This window comes from Chrysemys picta, chromosome 5 (assembly GCF_011386835.1).
Source record: "Chrysemys picta bellii isolate R12L10 chromosome 5, ASM1138683v2, whole genome shotgun sequence".
Classification (NCBI taxonomy): Eukaryota; Metazoa; Chordata; order Testudines; family Emydidae; genus Chrysemys; species Chrysemys picta.
The window spans coordinates 26,117,766-26,130,135 of record NC_088795.1 but is presented as its reverse complement, the minus strand read 5'-3'; the positions used below and the strand labels follow the sequence as shown (position 1 = coordinate 26,130,135).

The 12,370-nt window shown below is 42.2% G+C and overlaps 1 protein-coding gene across 50 annotated transcripts in view; it reads right to left on the bottom strand.

Annotated features, from left to right (window-relative positions):
* The window catches only part of MAPK10 (mitogen-activated protein kinase 10), a 317,031-nt gene that overhangs the window by 203,760 nt on the left and 100,901 nt on the right, over positions 1-12,370 (bottom strand). For 2 of the 50 annotated variants that reach the window (XM_065597559.1, XM_065597552.1), the window contains one exon: positions 4,183-4,258. The exons of the other annotated variants lie outside the window; for them this stretch is intronic. The gene's annotated coding sequence lies outside the window, so the exon portion shown is untranslated. Of the gene's footprint in view, positions 1-4,182; positions 4,259-12,370 lie in introns of those variants that run through there. 50 annotated transcript variants of the gene reach the window in all.

Sequence of the window (12,370 nt, the reverse complement as noted above, 5' to 3'; positions counted from 1 at the left end):
TGAAAAAATGTGGTTATATTGATATTAAAATACAACATACTGGATCTACTCTTCACAGAGAGATAACTTGTCAAAATAAACCATTAAGCTCACAAAGATACAGGCCAGCTGCAATATATAACCCAATTACCAGAGTAAAGCGGAAGGGCAATAGAGTTTGTAGACTACAGGAACAGGATCTTTATGTAGTAGGAATTCCAATTTTTCTTTCTTATGCACAAATAAGGGTAGGCCTAGAATGTACACTGAAAAGATGGGGAAGTCTGACAAATAGTACTGCCATTGCATTAAAAATGTACAGGTTGTACAAAAACATATTTAAGGAACTATTGCTGGAATAGCTGTGCCATCTCTTTTTGGATCTCCAGATTGTCTTTAAATGGTTCCCTCTGAACTTATTGGTTCTGAAGCCTCGTTTCCGGGTTATGCTGGAAATGTACTATTACAAATCCTTTGTCATCCTCTTTAAAAAAAAAACAACTCTTAATTTTGTCCTCTCCAAATTTAAATATGTGGTTTCTCCTTCCCTTGTCCTCATGCTAGCCAGTCGCTCAGCCACTTGTAATTCTATAGACCCGCCCCCTCGCTTGATCTGAGAGATCTCTGTTCAAGAACTGATCACTGGTAAGAAAAATGAGAAACAATTAATTACCAGAGTAATGGCTCATCCAACCCCTGGAATACCAAGGATATGATAAAAGTAACCATTACTGTTCAGTTTTGAATCCCAAGGAATTCTGTACCGGGGCTAGGAGTAGAAAGGACAAAGTTACATTTTGATTTGGGGGGAAGGAAAGAAGAATATGGGGTGTAATGGTAGCAACAGCGTTGGAGAAACAGAGGGAGTTGGGTTCATTTCAAATGCAGCAAGAAACGTTCCTTGCTGCAGGCTAACAGAAGCCTTGATAACATCTCCGTGCAGAGGATCCCAACAACCAAAAATGAGTTTGTGTTTGGATTGGCAGGGTATCTCTGTTAGATTTCATTGCATGCATCTGTGGCTGGCGAAAGGTGTGATAGGCAATGTAATGATTCCCCGCCACCAGCCCCTGGTAGTTGGACAGAGGTTTACTATCAATTTATGCCTACACTTATATTTCATGCAATATACAGAAAAGCAGAATGAAAAACGATTACAGATACATAGGAGCAGACTGCTGAATAGGGGTCCTGGTCCAGCATAGGGGCTGACTGATACAATGATTGGCTCATGGTGCCCACCATGTAGTGCATGGCAGTAAAAATCTCCTGTGATTACATTTGCTGTTTGTTTCCCTTTAAAGAACTCCTCTTCTACTCATCCACCATTTTGTATCTGGACATGTGGCAGGGATCAACCAGCCACTGCGAATAGCATGCCAGGCACTTCTGCCATTACCAGTGAGAGCAGCCCATGCAAACACCTGTGGATGGAGATTCTCGTGGGGGATACCAAACCTGGCATTGACCAGAGCAACTAAACCTGGTAGCAGGAGAGGGGTTCAGTGGGTGCTATTCATGCTGAAAGCACTGGAGGCAGGGCAGAGGGAAACAGGCTTAGCTGGGGGGAGGGGGTGCTACATCTTGTGAGACTAGATCTGTCCATTTCATAGCAATAGTGACAGTGTACATCACAGCACCACAAAAATGCTCCCCTCATCCCCAGAGCATGCAACCAGTACATCCGCTATAAAAGGTGCCATACTTGATGTCAAAGGCACCTTGTCCCTGCCCACCATCTTCCTTCACTTGCTAAACAGGCTCAGCCACCCATGGGACTCTCCCTCACCAAGTTCAGCTCCTCCTCTCTGGTGTCTGCCTGTGCCATGGACCTAGGGTTCATTCCCTCCCCTGTCCTGCCACAGTGCAGGATGCCTCTGTACTGTCCGCTGCCACATTGGGCTGCACTGAAGGACAAGTCTCAACTTTCCTGTTCAGCTCCACAGATTTGAGCATGTTTCTCCTCCTTGCCCCAGATCATCGTCACCACCGTTTTGCACTTGAAGCCTTTAATCTATTTCCCAGGGCAGCTTGCCAGACCAAGTGATGTCCTGCTGAGCGATGCCCTTGGACATCCACCCACAGACCAGGGTATTCAGTTATGACTGAGTCTTCTCATTGTTCTAGATGGTCACCAGCAACTGCACATGCGCCTTCAGCCAGCTGACAGCATTCTCAAAGGAAGCCTCCTTCTGAGACATGCTCACTGTGAAAGGAGTTGATTGCAGGACAGTGGTATAGAAGCAGTCAATGCTGGTATAATAGTACAGAAGTAAACGCTATGGTATGTGCAAGTCCATCTGCACAATTAAATGGCTTATAGCAAGTCTGATCCCTGACCAGTAAAGCACAGGCTTCTTAAGCATTGTATTGCATTATGGGCAGGATGACTATTTTCACCACAGGGTCTATTGGTGCTTGTCATACATACTAGCAATGAACCCACTATGGTGCTTGCCATAGTGGATGTGCTGGTGATCTAAATGCCCATGCACTATGGCATAACATTGTGGAATTGTTGTTGTTACAGGCATGCTAGAGTGCAGATCTGATTCTGTCTGTGAATGACTTCTATCTCTGCAGTACTGAAATTATTTTTTCCCCCGGATATAAACTCCTCACTTAAGCCTCAGTTCAGCAATGTGCCTAAACATGTGCCTAACTTTAAGTACCCAAGTAGTCCCATTAAGGAACTACACAGGTGCTTAACATTAGACTTTTAGGGACTACTCAGGTACTTAAAATTAAGTATGTGTGTAAGTACCTTGCAGAACTGACTTCTTCCCTTGCTTATCAGGGGTGTAATATTGTAGTCAATTATACTATTGATAGAAACAAGGAAACTGAAATAGTAAGCATGCAGTTGAATATTTTGTTTTCTGAATGAGTGTGAAATATTAGTGATACATCAAAGTGTATTTTAAAAAATTAAAAGCATTCCAAAGAAATTAGGCAAAAAAAACACAGCTGACTAATGATTTTTTTAATTACTTGAATCTGAAATCTGCTTTACGTCAATACTAATCTAATTTTCCTTCACTTTTAGATTGTCAAACTTGTCCTTCTAGAAATAGAGATAAGAACAGTAGTGTGCTATTAACAAAGACAATGCAGCAGAAATAATTATATTTCCTATCAGAATCATTATCCTTAATCACTGCTTGTTAATTCCTACAAGTAATTATACAGAGCACTATTTCAATTTTCTTCCTTCTTTGTCTTGCATCCAAAATACCAAACAACGTCACCATTAATTCTTTAATCATATCTGAGTCAAACATTAATATGCTTGAACTGGAATCTTGTTTACTAGTTAAATTGAAGCCAATATTGGTCAGAGATGCTGAATATCTGCAATTCATATATGCAGGAAGGCTAAGCACCAACAACTCCACTGAAGTACTTGCAGCTGAGTTGGAGGTATTTGACACCTCTCAAGAACAGACTCTACACAAAAGCAACCAAAAAAATCTCAAACGAAACAAAATTGGCTTCCTTTTTATACTACTGAATTTACCAAAAAAAAAAAAAAATATGATGTAATCAGTTGAGGGGGGAAAAAAACCTCACAAGCCTGTGGGTTACAGCAGGATTTTCCCACTAACTCCATCAACAGCTGAAGTCCTCCCTCAAAAGCGTATGAGCAAGTCGATTAGAGAGACAAGGTGGACGAAGTAATATCTTTTATTGGACAAACTTCTTTTGGTGAGAGACATAAGCTTTCAAGCTACACAGAGCATAGCTCTAAAGCTTGTCTCTCTCACCAACAGAAGTTGGTCCAATAAAATATATTACCTCAGTTACCTTTTCTCTCTAATATCCTGGGACGGCCACAGCTACAACGTATCAGCAAGTAGTTGTCACTTTATGACAGTTCAATGTAAAATGTACACAGTACATCTGCATGGATGCAGATTTTGTGATTAGCAGTCACAAGGTCAGTCAAAAACATAGTAGTTGATCTCTGATAATTGCTAGCACCATCAATACCATCTGCAGTAAGTGAGAATGCAATCTGGTTTGATAACTCCCCTCCTCTTGCCGACCATGGTATAGCACAGTTTACTATTATAATGATTGATTTACACATCAAAATCAATGGGAGTTTTGCTATTGACTTCAGTGGGAATAGTATCAGGTCTTTAGTGGTTAATAGGAAGTCAGCTGACTTCCAGTACTACATGAACAGATTTGATTACTCACCCTTGCTTTGTCATTTCTGTCTCCAGCTATCCCCCACCATCCATCAAGCTATTTCTCTGGCCAGACTTATCCAAACCTGTGACACAGTTTGGAAGGATAACACATTTTAGTACCAGTCATTCCACTACGTGGCTGAGCTTACTCCTTTATCGCCCGATTATAGGTACTGGAAGCTGATCTTGGTTACACTGCGTATACCTGAAGACTTCAGCGGAGTTACTCCAGATATACCCTGGTGTAAATGAGATCAGAATCGTATCCACTAAAAGGTAAATGTAAGATGGAGCTGAACCGATAGGGACTGGAGCCAAAGTAAGCCACTGCCTTGAAACATGTCACAGGGAGTTGAACTCACCCCCACCTATGGCTAGTTTGCCACCCCCCAGGCAACAGATCTGCAGGCCAGTAAACAACTCAGTTGGGAAGGCCTGTGGAGAGCAGGAAGGCTCTTGAAGACCTAGGGTCAGAGAAAACAATCTGGAAAGGGGAGGCTCTCCACAGCGGTGAGGTGGAAGGCCTGGCTGGACACACCTGCAGTGTGGGCAGGGGCAGAACCCTTATCAGGAAGAGGTTTAGCTGGAGCCAGGGAGTAAGATCAGGTTTTATCTGTTTTAACCTGATCTGGCAAATAAGCCTATTGCTGAGGAGAAGGGCAAACTAACGCTATTGGACACATTATTTGACTGTGCAGGCCCACAAGTTTACAATGTGCTTTGTCAGCTTTTCCTCCATTGATAATTTTTACACAACAACATCTTAATGGCCTAATTTTCAGAGGCATGTGGAACACCCACATCTGGCTTTGACTTCAAATGGGAGTTATGGCCACATTTTCTGCAGTGCTGAGCACCCATAAGTCACTGCAGTCAGCTTGTTTATTTAAAACACATTTACCACCAACTGGTAAATGCAGAATGGGTCTGCAGTGAAATGCTATACTTTCCTACACAGTTAGGAGATGGGAAAAAATTCTAACCTCCTGGCCCTCCATCAGTGACAGCCTTGCAAATACATTTGCCTCACTTTTCTGCTACTTGCATCTTCAGCATTATAAATAGCCCCTTGCCGGCAACACCTTCACTATGACACATACTGGCAATGCTGGCTACTCCTAGGAAGGTAATCATTAAGCCTCAGCCTCCTGTTCCAATAGTCAGCATTTAGTAATATACCTCAAAAGCTGATGCAGGACAGTGTAATCCAACCCTCCAATCCATCTGACCAGGGTGATCCACAGACAGCCATTTTTTCTCCGTTTTGATTTCTACATACATTTTCGATGAACCTAACATTTTCTTGTACTGGCAACTCAGAAGATATTTAGAAAGAGAGAATCATTAATACAATGCATACGAGACCCAATCCAGTGCCTATGGAAGTCAGTTGGAGTCTTTCCATTGAAGTCAATGGGCACTCGGTCAAAGCCACTCCAAATGTAGCTTATCATACTGCAGCACCAGGAGAGTGAATGGGATACAATTTTTCACTTTATAAAAGCACAGCAGATACCTAAATAATTTTAATTCAGATTTTTACAGATCACGTCATATTTGGAAACATGTCTAGTAACTTTTCAATTCAACCCTAATCATTTCACTTCTACCGTCCCATTTTTTTTCCTCTGGTTTCTTCAAGTTTTTATTGAACTTCAGGATTCAAGTGGAAAGGGGCATTTTTTTTAAAAAAATTGCACAATGTGAGTGAAAATATCTTGCTATAATAGAGTGGTGGCATTCACTTTGTGAAATAAAACCTGACTAATTAGATTTTTATGAGTCAAGTGAGGGAGGATTAGGAAAGGCAACTTCTTGCCTAAATCTATGACCAGGGAACAAAGCTGTACAACACCAGTCATGAGAAAGGTCTGTTATAGCAGCTATTCCCGCTCTGTGCAACATAATTATCAAAGAAAAGTACTTCTGTGGCTCCCTTTACTGTGGTATCTGGGCATCTCACAACACCCCTGTGAGGTAGGGCAATACTACTATCCCCATTTTACAGAAAATAACTAAGGCAAAGAGCAGCTAAGGGCCAAATCCTCAAAGGGACTTAGGCTTCTGGAATCCACAGCCCCAAGATAGCCTCCCAGACTCCCTATACAATGCATGGGGAGAGTTAAGGGCCCAAGAATGGGTACCACAAAAGCCAGCACATTGAGCGAGGAGCTGCCTAAACTAGCCCATAGAAAATGCCAAGAAGAAGGGTGTGGCCTATGTCCTGCCCTCAATGGGAATTAGGCACCGAGCTCCTGGTCAGAGGAAGGCACCTATCTTCACTTGGGATTCACGGCCCTAAAGAAAGTGGTGACGCTGGCACCACCTCTCCCTTATAACTTTTAGTCCACTGGTTATAGCACTCACCCAAGATGTGGGAGACCCTGGTTCCAGTTCCCCGGCTCCAATGAACATTTAATTATTTATACACAATAAAATAGATTCAAAAGGACAGATTGAGAGAGACCTGCCCCAGGATACCCCACAGTCCAGTAGTTAAGGTATTCTCCTAGGAAGCAGAAGAGCCAAGTTCAAATCCCTGCCTCATCAGACAGAGGAGGGAATTGAACACAGAATGTGTGAGACCCAGGAGAGTGCTCCAAGCACTGGATTAACACACAGTTATAAGGGTAGTAGTGGTGGTTCCTCCTCCTTTGGCTGTTTTGTATGGGTTTGGATGAGCTCTGAGAATGCCTACCGGATCAGACCCCACGGGTGATATAGGTCGGAGAATGACAAGTTTGACAATTCCTCTGGGGTTTGGCATAAAATAGGCACCTGGGTGCCTAAATTGAGGCGGCTGTGTGCAGGCTCACTGGCAGATTTTTAGTCGCCTGTGGGCTTTAATGGTGGAAATTTAGGCATCTAGGGACTTAAAAGTTAGGCAGGAGTTGAGCTAGGGTTTTTAGGACCTCAGTGGCAGATGTGCACTGAAGTAAGAGTAATCCGGTCAGCTCCTTAGGATGGATGTGACCTAGTTTATCATTAGTTCCACTTATCGATTGCAAGGTAACACCGCTGAAGAAATGATTGCAGGTAGTTATGGAGCACATCGATCAATCAGTTTTAATGTAAAAAATAAATGTACTGCATATATAATCACTACTTTTCCATACAGTAACTCCACACTTAATGCTGTAGTTATGTTCCTGAAAAATACTACTATAAGCGAAACGATGTTAAGAGAATCCAATTTCCCCATAAGAATTAATGTAAGGGGGAGGGTGCTGTTTTAGGTTCCAGGGAATTTTTTTTCACCAGACAAAAGACCATATATATATATATCTACATACACACACACACACACACCAGAGTATAAGTTTTAAATGAACAATTTAATACTGTACACAGCAATGATGATTGTGAAGCTTGGTTGAGGTGGTGAAGTCAGAGGGTGGAAGAGGGTGGGATATTTCCCAGGGAATGGCTTACTGCTAAATGATGAACTAGCACTTGGCTGAGCCCCCACTGGTTAACACATTGTTGTTAATGTAGCCTCACACTCTACAAGGCAGCACAATTGGAGGGAGGGGAGACAGCATGGCAGAGAGAGACAGAGGCACACACAGTGTGTGTGAGAGAGAGACGCACGTTGCCCCTTTAAGTACGCTTACTACACTCTAAGTACATTGCCTTTTTAAGTAGATCACCAAGTTGAGACAGCAGCTGCTGCCAACAAGCTCCCTCCCGCTCTGTGGAGATGGGGTAAAGGAGCAGGGGGGACAGGTGGGAGGGGGAGGGGGACACCCTGACGTTAGCACCTCTCTTCCCCTCCCTTACCCCGCCCCGCTTGCACAACAAGCAGGAGGCTCCAGGGAGCAGCTCCAAAGCAGAGGGCAGGAGCAGCACATGACAGTGGGGGGAGGGACAGCTGAACTGCCCAGCAATTGATAGCCTGCTGGGCGGCTGCCGCACAGGGAACTTAGGGGAGCAGATGGGGGGCTGCTGGCCGACCCTGATTCCAAGCCCCCACCAGCTAGCTCTAATGGGCTGCTCTTCCTGCAAGCAGTGGACAAAGCAGGCAGCTGCCAAACAACGTTATAAGGGAGCATTGCACAACTTTAAACGAGCATGTTCTCTAATTGATCAGCAAGAAACAACGAAACAACGTTAACCAGGACAACTTTAAGTGAGGAGTAACTGTACATGATTTATTAGCTAGTCAGTGGTCCTGAACTGTAGCAATTGCATCAAAGAAAGAACCAACTGTTTGGATCAAGAAATACAGAAGCCATATATTTGGCACTCTCACAGAGTTCACTAATGAAGTCAGTTGGCTGAAAGATAACAGACAACATGTCCTTCCTTGTTGCTGTGGCAACAGAACCATGAAGTGTGAGCTAATGTACAAAGAGTTTGGGTTTCTTCTCACCTTCATTTTTAAAGTAAATCTTTGTCCTCACAAAACCTAAGATTGACAAGCAAAGGAAATTAAATTTAGGACTAAGTGACACCAGCAAACTCGAAGAAGTGGGTATTCACACACGAAAGCTCATGCTCCTATACGTCTGTTAGTCTATAAGGTGCCACAGGACACTCTGCTGTTTTACAGATCCAGACTAACACAGCTACCCCTTTGATACCAGCAAACTCATGTATGTCAAGGCAGTGAGCTGGACTCCAGCTGGGTTCGAAATCATGGAAAACTGAGTTCCCGTTTGTGGAGGGTGAGATGCAGAACTATTTTTACAAACAAACAGATTCCAAATGCATAACACAACATAAGCTCTTGCAGCTCTTTCTCAAGCAAGTAGTCCCACTGACTTCCACAGGGCTACCTGCCTGGACAAGAATCACAGGATCAGGCCCTACATAGGTAAGGCTCAACATTTTAAACTGCATTACATTCCTAACCAAATATTCACAAACAAGTTCCCCCATTATTTACCGAGTTCACCTGAGAGAGTTTTGGTGGCCTCCATCCCAGGCCTCCACAACTGAAACTTCTGACACCCCACCCCCAACCCACGGCACGGAGAGATGGACTTTCAAAAGTTCTCAGCATTGGCTTAACTCTGCTCCACTGAATTCACTGGAAGCAGCAAAAGCTACCCTCCCACACACTCAAAGCCTGGTTTTCAGAGATGCCAGGCACCCAGAACTTCGAATGATATCAGCTGGAGCTGCAGATGCTCAGCACCTCTGAAAAATACAACTATTAATTCTCCTGATTCAGCATTACCCTGGAGATCATTAAAAAACTCTTATCTGCCTACTTTGTAGACATGTTTTAAGGATTAATTAGTAAAGTACTCTGAAGATGCTATCAAAGTGCTAAGGCCAAATCCTGACCTGGAATACCTGCTCAACTCCCACTGACTTAATGGGATTTGTGCACACATGCCCGAGGGAAGAACTGAGCCTTAAGTTTTGTTATGAAGAAGCTCTGAATTCAGGTTTCCCTGCTTGCCTTGCAATGACTAAAAAGCGAACACTGCTCATGATGAACAAATCTCAAAAGCTTCAGCTGTTCTGTTTAGATAAGCACCCAAAGGTTTGGATTCTTACCTAAAATGTATAGGCTAGAAATATCACTAAACAGGAGATTCCCAGTACTACCATCTTCAAGTTTGGGCCTGAACCAGGAAGCTCAGAGGCATGTGAGTGCAAAGAAAATGTTTGGTTTGAGTTTTAAATCAAGAATCAGTTATTTAGTGTAAATAATTTCTTTATGGAAAAGTCCTATACCATTTAATAGTAAATTAATAGCCCTTCTATGAGATAGGGGTATTTTGTTTTAATTATTCTGTAGTACTGAACAGTGTTTCTACCAATATTGTTTTTCAAGAAATAATTATAATTTACTGTATATATTTTCAAAACCCACCTCTTGCCCAGAGAGGGGGAAGGATTCCTATTTATTTGCCCCTGCTTTATACCCCAACACTGCAGCCTTAAAATTGGTACTACAGAGCCCTGAAAAGGATTCTCTTCAGAGTCCAGCAATACCACTGAAAGCCATTTTTTTAAAACCTGTAATTTAAGTAAACAGTAAGACTTTTTATAGTAGGGCTAGAGTTTCCAGATATAATCGGAGTTAAATTTAGGTACATATGAATTACATGTGTCCGTCCCAATGTGATCTTTATTTGCACCCTACCATCTGATAACACAGTATTAGGCATTGTAGAACATCTCTTCTATAACAGGATACAGAAGACAGAACATCTAGATAATTATAATCTTAGACTCATTTAAACATAGTTGGAAGACGACCATTTGTAAAGGAGAGGGCTAGACAAGTATGAGCTACATTTCTATATACAATTATTGCAATTGTGATTACGTGCTCCTGCAAAATAGTTAGATACTTACTAAGCCAGTTGTTCATATAACCATATGATCTCCATGTGAAATTGTGTGTGCCAATGTAGGTGTGTAATTGCACCTGAAATTCTGTGCATGGATCTCTCTTTAAAAAAAGGCTCACAATGACCTGAACAGTCATTCTTGAACAAGTGCATAACACATCCAGCCCCATCTTTCCACCAAAGCACTATCATTAGATTACCAGTTTGGCGCTGAACTAACTTCATTTGACCATAGGACCTAATGACACATGGTTGTAACGAATACCTTAGGATCTATCAATAACGTCTCGGTGCTTGAAAGGAAAAAGCTAAAAACACTTCTGATACATCACACTGTGTTTGATTACATCTCCCTGAACTAGAGTGGCCTATAGCCGCAGCACTGAGTACTAATAAAATAGAAAAATCGCAACAAAAAACACTGCCTCTTTAGAGCGTACATCTTTCTGCATCTATCTTCTTTGCTCCTGTGAACTTGTAGGGTATCAAGAACAGCCTAGACCAAAGGGGAGAGAGAATCCACTACTAAATGGGATGGAAGGCTTCCTTCAGCCACAGAAAACCATAACACAGAAAGAAGAACAGGAGTACTTGTGGCACCTTAGAGACTAACAAATTTATTAGAGCATAAGCTTTATATGCATCCGCATATGCATCCGAAGAAGTGGGCTGTAGTCCACGAAAGCTTATGCTCTAATAAATTTGTTAGTCTCTAAGGTGCCACAAATACTCCTGTTCTTCTTTTTGCGGATACAGACTAACACGGCTGCTACTCTGAAACCTGTCATAACACAGAAATAAACCGTCTTAACTAAAAGTCTGTAATGAGAAATACAGTTCTTCCCGTGTAACTAAAGCAAGGGTCTTCATAACCCTTAATCAGAGGTTTATCTGGGATTGACCTGCCCAATTATTTCCCTGAATCAGGAGGAGAGCTTCCAGACTACTTCCTTTCCTTATTAATATATCTGCCTTCGTATGCTCTGGTTGGGATCTTCCCTTCCATCAGGAAGGCTCAGCACCTTCTCTGGGTAGGGTAGGCCTTCTGCCTTGGTTACCTCTGAAGGAAATTAACCCTTTCCTTTCCTAGTTGAGGGTGGGATATAGACACCCAACCAGTTTCCTATTTAAAAAAAGTATTGTTATAAACCATGGCCAGGATCTCACTCAGCAAAGCAAACAAACTAGAAATGTTCTGTGTTATGAGCCACCCCCAAAGAATTGGGTGTTTTAATTGCTCTCAAGTTGTAATGCAATGCTCAGTGAGACACCCATCATACAGTACCTTTCTTCATATTTCAAAGACATTACCTGTCCCCCTGACTACTGATGCATTGAGATTTTCAAGCCAATGAATGTTCAAAGAAATTGTCCTTTTCACAGTAATAATTATTGAACTTTGAGTTTCTCCCCAGAGCCCTCTTATACTCCTTTTAGGTCGAGATTTTAAAGCCCCATTATTGGTGACTAAATGTCAGCTCGCACGCTGAGATTAAACCTACTATGGCTAAAGCAGGCTAATCCTGGGACATGAAGTAAATTTCTGAGGAGGAAAATATCCCTTCTGTGTCGGTACTCAATCAGTGGACCAGCATGGTGTTAATGTGGGTGCCAGCTTTCAGATATGATGTAAAGATAATATCTTGACCATGTGTGATTAAAGCGTCAGTGGTATTTTTCATAAAACACCCACTGTTCTAGCCAAATTTTAACATAAGTGCTTACATTTTGCTTACTTACATTCATATGAATATGATATTTTTCCATTTCTGGCTTCTACTGCAGAGCACCATTAACACTACAGCTGGTTACATTTCACTGTGAGATGAAGTGATCCCTTTATCATTTGTAAAACACTGTGATCCTTTGGGATGAAAGGTGTAA